Here is a 10,792-nt window from a genome sequence, read left to right on the forward strand (position 1 = left end):
AGTTACCCGAGTCTTGGGCTGGGTCCCCTTCTCTGCCTCGGAGGCAAGGAAGGAATTTGGCTGGACACAGAAGCATTCCCCTCCCACATCCTCATTACCTAACGCTGTGTCCAAAATAGGGCACTGGGGACCTCTGGGCGGCCAGTCTGGCAGGAAGGGGTTTCCAGTGACCCTGAAGACAGCAGTGAGCCCAGGTGACCCCAGGAACACAGGCAGGGCCTTCTGGGGGAGGCTGAAAAAGAGGGGTCTGGGGTGAGAGACAGCATGGGCAGGAAATGGAGAGTTCAGACCCTGGAACTGTCCAGCTTCAAATTCCAGCTCTGCCCCTTGCTGTGTGATCTTGGACGAGTTAAATAGCCTCTCTGTGCCTCTTGTCCCTCCTCTGTAAGTGGGAACGAGGACAACAGAAGCTACCTTGGAGCTCCATTCTGTGGCCTAAGTGAGCTAGTCTTAGGATGATGCTAGCAGGGAGCAAGGGCTATTGAGTTGCTCTTAACCTAGACCTTTGCAGGGTGGCCCCTGGATACTCAGAGCCAAAGCTCCAGCTCTACTGGCACCATGACCTTGGGCCACTTGCTGAACACCTCTGGACCTCAGTTATCTCATGTGTAAGATCAGGGGGATGACGGAGGCTAACTCCTAGGATTGTTCTTAGGAGTCAAGGACTCAAACCCAGAGCTTGGCGCAGAGGGAGCCCCCAAGAAAGAGGAATTGCGTGAGCTAAGACTCCTGTCCACTGATCCCTGGACTCTTGTTGGCCTCACACTAGGAGTGCTCAGATGACCCTCAGGAGTGACTGGCTCTGGCTGTGTGGCTGGGCAGTAAAGTGGGAAGAGCCCAGGTCAGGAGCCAGGGGCACCAGGTCTGAGGCTCCCAGTGCCATGGGCTCTTGATGACCCTGGGCATCTTCCAGGTCCCCAGCTGCACCCAAGTTACCAAAAGGAGAGGTCTTCCATCGGGGCGGTGGTGGGGGATTCCTCGGAGGCACCTGTACCCCAGCTCCCCCAGCCTCACTCCAAGGAAGGCACATTCCTTTTTATAATAACAACAAACATCTGTTGGCTCCTGACTAAGCGCCAGGTGCTTTTACATGCATGCAGTTAACCCTTACATACTCCTGAGCTAGTTCCCTGTGAAGTACAGAGAGGGGGTGCAGCCTGCCTGAGGTCACACAGCGAGTTCATGGTGGAGCTGGGATTTAAACTCATTTCTGTTCCCATCATGGTTCAATGGTTAACAAACCCAACTAGTGGAGTTCCCTTCGTGGCGCAGTGGTTAACGAATCCGACTAGGAACCATGAGGTTGCGGGTTTGGTCCCTGCCCTTGCTCAGTGGGTTAAGGATCCGGCGTTGCCGTGAGCTATGGTGTAGTTTGCAGACACGGCTCGGATCCCGCGTTGTTGTGGCTCTGGCATAGGCTGGTGGCTACAGCTCCGATTAGACCCCTAGCCTGGGAACATCCCATATGCCGCGGGAGCGGCCCAAGAAATGGCAAAAAGACAAAAAAACAAAACAAAAAAAAACAAAAAAAAAACAAACCCAACTAGTATCCATGAGGACGTGGGTTTGATCCCTGGCCTCGCTCAGTGAGTTAAGGATCCGGTGTTGCTGGGGCTGTGGCATAGGCCCGCAGCTATAGCTCCAATTGGACCCCTAGCCTGGGAACATCCATATGCCGAAGGTGCAGCCCTAAAAAGACAAAAGACAAAAATAAATAAATAAATAAATAAAAATTTAAAAACTCAATTCTGAGTAATCTCTGAGCCTGATTATTGATTGATTGGTAGATTTGCTTCCAGCGTCACAGGAAGTTGCATCGAGAGTATAGTGGTTCTTGGCGTTCCTGTCGTGGCCCAGCAGAAACAAATCCGATTGGGAACCGTGAGGTTGCGGGTTCTTGATCCCTGGTCTCACTCAGGGGGTTAAGGATCCAGCGCTGCCTTGAGCTGTGGTGTAGGTCACAGATGCAGCTTGGATCTGGCGATGCTGTGGCTGTGGCAGAGGCCAGCGGCAACAGCTTCAATAAGACCTCTAGCCTGGGAACCTCCATATGCAGAGAGTACGGCCCTAAAAAGACAAAAAATAAAATAAAAAAGAGAGTATAGAGTGGTTCTTTGTACCCTTACACCCAGTTTTCCCCAATGCTTACATCTCACACAGCTAAGGTATAATATCAAAACCAGGAAACCAGAGTTCCCGTCTTGGCGCAGTGGTTAACAAACCCAACTAGGAACCACGGGGGTCACAGGTTCGATCCCTGGACTCACTCAGTGGGTTAAGGATCTGCCATTGCCGTGAGCTGTGGTGTAGGTCACAGACGCGGCTCAGATCCCGCGTTGTTGTGGCTCTGGTGTAGGCCAGTGGCTACAGCTCTGATTAGACCTCTACCCTGGGAAACTCCATATGCTGCGAGCGTGGCCCTAGAAAAGATGAAAAGACAAAAACAAACAAACAAACCAGGAAACTGACACTGGTATAGACAAGCATTGTATAGTTCTGTGCCAGCTTATATAACAAGGGCAGAGTTGTGAACCATCACAGAAATCAAGATGGAAAACTGGCACTTCCCTGGTGGCTCAGTGGGTTAAGGATCTGGTGGTGGTGTCACTGCTGTGGCTCAGGTTCCATCCCCAGCCCAGGAACTTCCATATGCCATGGGTGTGGCCAAAAATAAAAAGATAGAAGACTGTTTCGTGATGACCCTTTATCGACATACCCAAGACTGCCCCCCACCTGCCAGCCTTGATCCCTGCAACCACTAATCCATTCTCCATCTGTGTAATTTTGTCATTTCGATAGTGTTATATAAATGGAAAAGAACACTTGCTTTTTTTGGCCACACTTGTGGCATGCAGAAATTCCCAGGCCAGGGACTGAACCCGTGCCACAGCGGTGACAAAGCCAGATCCTTAGCCTGCTGAGCCATCAGGGAACTCCAAGGTCAAATTCATTTTTAGTGTTGCTGTGTAATTGCTGCAGCACCATTTGTTGAAAAGTCTATCCCTCCTCTTTTGAGGTTGGACATAAAGCCATGACACTGCCACCTCCGGTCTTTATGTATCCATGTTCCTTGCAGGATTTTTTTTTTTCGTCTTTTCTAGGGCCGCACCCATGGCATACGGAGGTTCCCAGGCTAGGGGTCTAATCGGAGGTGTAGCCGCCAGCCTATGCCAGAGCCACAGCACCGCCAGATCTGAGCCGCGTCTGTGACCTACACCACAGCTCACAGCAACGCCAGATCCTTAACCCACTGAGCGAGGCCAGGGATCGAACTTGCAACCTCATGGTTCCTAGTCGGGTTTGTTAGCCACTGAGCCACGACGGGAACTCCTCCTTGCAGGATTTTACTTGAAGAAAAAATTATACTGCTTACATAGTTCGAAAACGGTTGAACTAGAAGATACCAATGTTCCCCTGGCTCTAAATATCTCATTCGTTAGTTCTAAGCGAATTAGCCTTCGGTGATACAAGAGGTGCTCTATGAAAATCCCCCAGGAGAGGGATTCCTGGGTCCCAGGCCTTCTCTGGACCCCTCTTCTCACCAGCTGCAGCTTCTTTCTCCAGAAGGAGCAGGTTCTCTGACCGGGAGAATTAGTGGATAAATGGCATCTCTGGCCCGGAGCCTGGGCCTGCAGGGAGGCAGGTAGCCCCTTTCTGAGGAGCAATTAAGAGCTGGCAGCTTAGGTGAGGGGGCGGAGATCAAGGGTGAAGACCCAGCCTGGAGGATTTGGAAGTGGGGCTTCAAAATCAGAATTTAAATACTTGCCCCCACCCACCAGCTCTTTGATGTTGGGAAAGAATGGCAGTCACTCAAGGTCTCAGTTGCGGAGTTCCCCTGCTGGTGCAGGAGGGTAAGGATCCAGCATTGTCTCTGCAGCCACAGTGTTGTCATTGCTGTGGTTCCAGTTTGATCCCTGGCCCAGGAACTTCCGCAGGCCGCGGGGTGTGGCCACAAAAAAAAAGAAAGAAAAAAGAGGCCCCAGGTCTGAGGCTGAAGGGGCCTGCAGAACACTTCCCCCTGCACCACTCCCCCCCCGCCCCCCCACCCCACCCCAATACAAGTAGATGCATCTGGGGATTAACTTCGTATCAGGAGCTGCCCAGACTCCCAGAACTCCCCTGGTAACTAGGGGCTCTCTCTACCCCCTCTCTGCCACCCTTACCAATTGAAGGTTGACCTTGAAGGTCGCTTGTCAAAATGTTTCACACAAGAAAAAGCAGCTAAAAATAGTACAGGTGGAAGGTCCCTGCTCACATCAGTAGGATGCATTAAAGTTCGCAAAACACGGAGTTCTCTTGTGGCACAGAAGGTTAAGGATCCGGCATTGCCACTACAGAGACTTGGGTTGCTCCTGTGATGGAGTTTTGATCCCTGGACTGGGAACTTTCACACGCCGGGGGTGCAGCCAAAAAACAAACAAACAAATTCGCAAAGCATGTTGGTCTTCTCTCTTGCATCTCACAACAAACTGGCGAAGGCATGGGGCACAGATTATTACGCCCACTTTATAGAAGGGGAAATTGTGGCTTGCCTTTTAACTTCTATCCACTAGACCTTCGAAGCTTGGGGAGAGAGGGCTCAGGCTTGCCTCGCTCACTTCTGTGTCCAAGCACAGCTTCCAGAACCTAGTAGTTGCTCAGGAAAGTGAGCAGAGTAATGCTCAAGATGCTAAAGCTAATCAGGAAAACAGCTGAATGAACCATCCTGGCAGTTCTCTTTCTCTAAGATCCAGCAAATAACATGTGACAGGAAGGAGTTTGTGATAAATAGACCCTCAGAAAAAGAAGAGACAGCAAGAGAGACCAAATTCAGCCTGGGCGTTAAGAATGTTTTTTAGGAGTTTCCAGGCTTAGCAGGTTAAGAATTCAACTGGTATCCATGAGGATGCACGTTCAACCCTGGACCTTGCTCAGTGGGTTAAAGGATCTGGTGTTGCCACAACCTGCGGTGTAGGTCTTGGATGCGGCTTGGCTCTGGCGTTGCTGTGGCTGTGGTGTAGGCCAAGGGCTATGGCTCCAGTTCGACCCCTAGCCTGGGAACCTCCATATACTATGGGTGGGGTCCTAAAAAGAAAAAAAAAAAAAAGTTTTTTTTTAAAAACAGATTCATGATTACCAAAGGGAAAGGGGTGGGGCGGGGGCAAAATAGAACTGCCAGTGGGACTGGCAGATACAAACTACTATATTTAAAAGAGTGGAAGGAGTTCCCGTCGTGGCTCAGCGGAAATGAATGAGGAACAATGAGGTTGCGGGTTCGGTCCCTGCCCTTGCTCAGTGGGTTAAGGATCTGGTGTTGCCGTGAGCTGTGGTGTAGGTCACAGACACGGCTGGGATCTGGGGTTGCTGTTACTCTGGCATAGGCCGGCAGCAACAGCTCCGATTTGACCCCTGGCCTGGGAACTTCCATATAACGCAAGTGTGGCCCTAAAAAGACAATAAATAAATAAAATAAAATAAAATAAAATAAAATAAAATAAAATAGTGTAAGGAGTTCCTACTGTGGTGTTGTGGGTTAAGAATACGGGGAGTTCCCGTCGTGGCGCAGTGGTTAATGAATCCGACTAGGAACCATGAGGTTTCGGGTTTGATCCCTGCCCTTGCTCAGTGGGTTAAGGATCCGGCGTTGCCATGAGCTGTGGTGTAGATTGCAGACTCGGCTTGAATCCTGTGTTGCTGTGGCTCTGGCGTAGGCTGGCAGCTACAACTCTGATTCGACCCCTAGCCTGGGAACCTCCATATGCCGCAGAAGTAGCCCAAGAAATGCCAAAAAAAAAAAAGAATACGGCATTGCTGTAGCTGTGATATAGGTGGCAGCTCTGGCTTGGATTTGATCCCCGACCTAGGAACTTCCATATGCCTTGGGTGCAGTTGAAAAATACATGTGTACATACATACATACATACATAAATCAGAGTAAAAAAGGAGTTCCCTGGTGGCTTAGTGGGTTAAAGATCCAGCATTGTCACAGCAGTCAATGTTGTGGCTTGGGTTTGATCCCTGCCCCAGAAACTTTTACATGCTGTGGGCACAGCCAAAAAAAAAAAAAAAAAGAGTAGTTTTTATATTTGAACCTCAGGTAAGCAGCATGTTCCCTCCCCCAAGGAATTTCATATTTTATTCTGTACATTGGTAGACCTGTGTTACTAAAAAAAAAGAAAACAAAAACTACCCAATTATTATTATTTTAGAATTTGTCAATAAACAATAAAGCATTTGTGAACATGTATTTCCTCTCATTATATTAACTACCCACATAATTCCACAAAGTGTGCCTCTTGGCTCACAAAGCCTAAAATACTTGTTATCTGAGCCTTTACAGAAAAAGTTCACCAAAAAAAAAAAAAAGAAAGAGAGAAAAAGAAAAAGTTCACCAATCCCAGCTGTGGAGAGGGAAGCCTGAGCTTAATGCAAGTTGGGAGTGGTGGGAGGGCATCCAGATAAAACCATAAGGAGGGGGGTGGCAGACTCAGTGTCCCTGGGAAGGGGAGCATAGCGCACAGGAGGAGGGGGCCAGAGTCTCTAAGGAGAGGGGATCAGGATGCTTTTTCTCCAAAGACCAGGGTCTTTTAAAGAGAAATCCACAGGCCCAATATGGCGTCATTTGTGCTAAATCCCATGATACCAAACCTAGACTCAATACCTGACCTAACTGCAGTTTCGACCTTTCTCAGAAATGCAATCTTAATCCGCTGCTGTGGAATGTTCTGGTCAGCACCAGTGAGGTCATCGTCTGTCCCCTGGGCCCTCTCCAATCCCCAGAGGAAGAAGAGGTATCTACATGATAAAACCATTGCCACTCTCTTCCCCACCCCCAACATCAGAAGTCCTTGCCTAAAATTAAACCTTAAGAGCCCTTGCCCCCCCCCCCTTCCTATAAAAAGCTTCCATTTTGCAAATCCCTTCTAGTTGCCGGATGGGGTGCGGCCCCATTCATGAATCACTGAAGAAAGCCAATTAGATCTGCAAACTTACTTGATTAAATTTTTTTTAGTTCTTTTTAGGGCCAAACCTGCAGCCTATGGAAGTTTCCGGGCTAGGGGTTGAATCAGAGCTGCAGCTGCCGGCCTACACCACAGTCACAGCAACGCCCAATCCATCCAAGCCACATTTTCAACCTACGCCTCAGCTTGTGGCAATGCGGGGTCCTTAACCCACTGAGCGAAGCCAGGAATGGGACTGAACCTGCATCCTCATAGACACCACGTCAGGTTCTTAATCAGCTGAGCGACAAGGGGAATTCCAAGTTTTATTTTATTTTTTTTTGGTTTTTAGGGCCACACCTTCAGCATATGGAAGTTCCCTGGCTAGGGGTTGAATCCGAGCTGTAGCCACCGGCCTACATACACCACAGCCACAGCAGTGTCAGATCCAGCCGCATCCGCAACTTACAGCAACAGTGGGATCATGAACCCACGGAGCGAGGTCACTGAGCGAGACCAGGGATCGAACCTGCATCCTCATGGATACTAGTCGGGCTCCCTACTGCTGAGCCACAATGGGAACTTCCCCAAATTTTATTTTTTGACGGCCCTATAATGGTGAAGGTCGTCTAAAAAGCTCCCGTCAAGCACCGGGGGTTATCCATAGACGCCTATCATGCAAGGAAAGTGTTTTCAGGATCCTGCTTTCCCTTGGGGAAGATGAGGCAGAGAAAGTTCTCCCAGCTGGTGAGAAGCAGAGCAAGGTTTCTGTGACGTAATTTTATGTGTCACCTCCACTGGGCTGAGGGATGCCCAGACAGCTGGTAAAAATATTGTTTCTGGGTGTGGCTGTAAGCCTGTTTCTGGAAGAGACGAGCATTGGAATCGATAGACTAAAGAGCACCTTCGCCCCTCACCCGAGTGAATGACCAGCTTCCAGACCCTTGAGGGCTGGAGAGAACAAGAGGGCAAACCGCTCACCCTGCCAGGCCTGGGACACCCAGCTTCTCCCCAGACTCGATCATCAGCGCCCCCGGTGCAGGCTGGGACCCCCACGGACATGGTGCCCGTCCCACTTTCCTGAGGCTCCAGCTTGCAGGCAGCAGACCATGCGACGTCTCAGCCTCCCAAACCAAAGTGGTGCAGAAAGGGGGCCTCCTTCCAGGGCCCGAGACCGGGTTCTTGTCGGACACTGGGAAATGAATTATCCAAGGAGACACACGTGCTGACAAAGCAAGAGACCTTATTGGGAAGGGGCGCCGGGGCGGAGAGCAGCAGGGGAAGGGAACCCAGGAGACCTACTCTGCCACGTGGCTCGCAGGCTCCGGTCTTATGGGAATGGGGTTTGTTTCCGGGTTGTCTCTGGCCAGTCGTCTTGCTCGGCGGTGCTCGGTCTGGCCCAGGGTCCTTCTCAGAGGCGCGCGCATCTCTCAGCCAAGACGGCTTCCGGCGCCGAGGATCCTGGGAGGTTGGTTGTCTCCGGCCTCCGGTGGGCCCCTCCCACATCCTCCGGGCTACTCTTCAGGGCAGCAGCGTGTTCCTTATCAGCGCCTCCTGCTGTGAGACAACCCATGCAAGCGGCTATTTTTGTGCCTGGCCAGGTGGGCAGTTTCAGTCAATAGTCCCCTAACAAAATGAGCCAGTCCTTCACAGTCACAGTAAATCTCTATGTGTCTCTGTATCCTATTAGTTTTGCATCTCTGGAGAACCCTAACTAATACAGATTCGAACACAAAACTGACCAACATCCAAGCCCAGTCTCTCTTCTGTGCACCAGGCTCTCTCTAGAAGGTGGGGCTTTCCCTTCCCAGCGCCCCAAGTCCTGCAGAACCTGCTCTTTGGCATCTTGCAATCATGAATACTTCTTAGGTGCTTGACATGTGCTCAGCACCTTTCTGAGTCCTTCAAACTCCTATTCATCCTTCGAAGCCTTTTCCAGGAGTTCATGTTGTGGCTCATCAGTTTACAAACCTGACTAGTATCCATGAGGATACGGGTTCGATCCCTGGCCTCGTGCAGTGGGTTAAGGATCTGGTGTTGCCGTGAGCTACAGTGTAGGTTGCAGACGCAGCTCGGATCTGGCATTGCCATGGCTGTGGCGTAGGCCGGCAGCTGTAGCTCCGACTCAACCCCTAGCCTGGGAACTTCTATATGCAGAAGGTGCTGCCCTAAAAAAGGCAAAAAAAGGGAAGAAGTCCACGGTGGACACAGCACCATGGTGGGACTTACATCTGTGGGATTTGTTTCAACCAATCAACTACAGACCCAGGGCCTTACTCAGGTCTCTCCAGGGCCCTGGTTTTCCAGGCTTCACCTGTACAACACTGTGAATCCCCTTTCTAACACTGAAAGCCCCTGACCCCACCCTCAGGACGGCACACGGTGTGTTTCTCTGCTGCCCTACCTGCCTTTGCCCAATCAGTGAGTAACTCAGCCAGGCAGTGTTTTCCTTCTGAGGGACTTCAGTTTTTAAAATCTAGACACAACCTCTTCCCACTTGGGCTGGTGTTGTTGTGTTAGTGCCCTTTAAGAACAGACCAAGGGGGAATTCCCGTCGTGGCCCAGGAACCATGAGGTTGTGGGGTTCGATCCCTGGCCTCGCTCAGTGGGTTAAGGATCCGGCGTTGCCCTGAGCTGTGGTGTAGATCACACATGCGGCTCAGATCTGGCGTTGCTGTGGCTCTGGCGTAGGCCGGCAGCTATAGCTCCGATTTGACCCCTTGCCTGGGAACCTCTGTACGCTATGGGTGTGACCCTAAAAAGACAAAAGAAAAAATAAATAAATAAAAAAAGAACACACCAAGGGGCTAAACCTCAAATTGCCCCTGCCCTGGGGTGGGCCCTCAGAATGCATTGTAGTACCTGCCCTGAGGAGGGACTAAATGCTAAACACAGGTCCATCAGGGGCCTGAAAGAAAGCTGGCAAACAAAGGCCCGCAGTTTTGAGACATCACCCTAATTAGAGCCAGCGTTTCTTGGGCTTTTTCTAGGAAAGGTTGGGTACTTAGCATACATCATTTTTAGGAAATAGGCATTGTTATTTTAGGAGATTGACCTTCAGAGAGGTGAACTGACTAGCTCACACAGTTAGAAGATGGTCAGGCCAAGGGACGGTGATAATAGCTAGTGTGTATAGTGCTGGGCCAAGGTGTATGTACTCCATAAAATTGTATACAATTCTCCGTATACCACTGTGAGGTGGGTCTATTTTCATCATCATCCCCATGTTACAGAAGAGGAAACTAAGAAGCAGGGAGCGCCTCTCTCAAAGCAGCCTAGCTAGTCCTGGAAGGTGGGAGGGAGCGAGGACTTGAACCCAGGTCCTCCACACCACCTGTACTTGGCCTTTGGCTCACCCTGACCCGCTTGCTGATTCTAGAGTCCTCCCTCTTCTCAGCCACCCTGTACATGGGTGATACTAGCAATTTTGCTATGGGCAGACCTGTGGTCTGTTCGCAAGCAGGAGCTGGGATGGGGGCGGGGGCGGGGGCAGGGACTTAGGGAGCATGGGGTCTCTTGTGAGAACTGCACAGATCCCAAAGCCTCAGGGATTCTCACAGGCACGGCCCAGCTCCCTGCCCATGGTGGAGTGGTTATCTCTTGGCAAAGTCTGAGATTGTGTGCACTGGCTCTTCACAGGTATTTGCAGGTTTGGCCACAATCTCCGTTCGGGACTGGTGAAAAAACAGGCTCCATATGTGAATTTCATGTCTGCTCACTCTATTTAAGTGAAGTTTTAGCACTTTCTGGAAACAGCTTTTTCTACCTTCCAGCTCCTTCAGGCTGTCTGGGAGGTTAACCCTTTGCTCTCCCATCCCTCTTTCTCAAATGGAATCTTTCTCTCCCTTTTTTCCTTAAGATGCTTTCCAAGG

The sequence above is a fragment of the Phacochoerus africanus genome, chromosome 8 (genome assembly GCF_016906955.1).
Source record: "Phacochoerus africanus isolate WHEZ1 chromosome 8, ROS_Pafr_v1, whole genome shotgun sequence".
In the NCBI taxonomy this organism is placed as follows: Eukaryota; Metazoa; Chordata; class Mammalia; order Artiodactyla; family Suidae; genus Phacochoerus; species Phacochoerus africanus.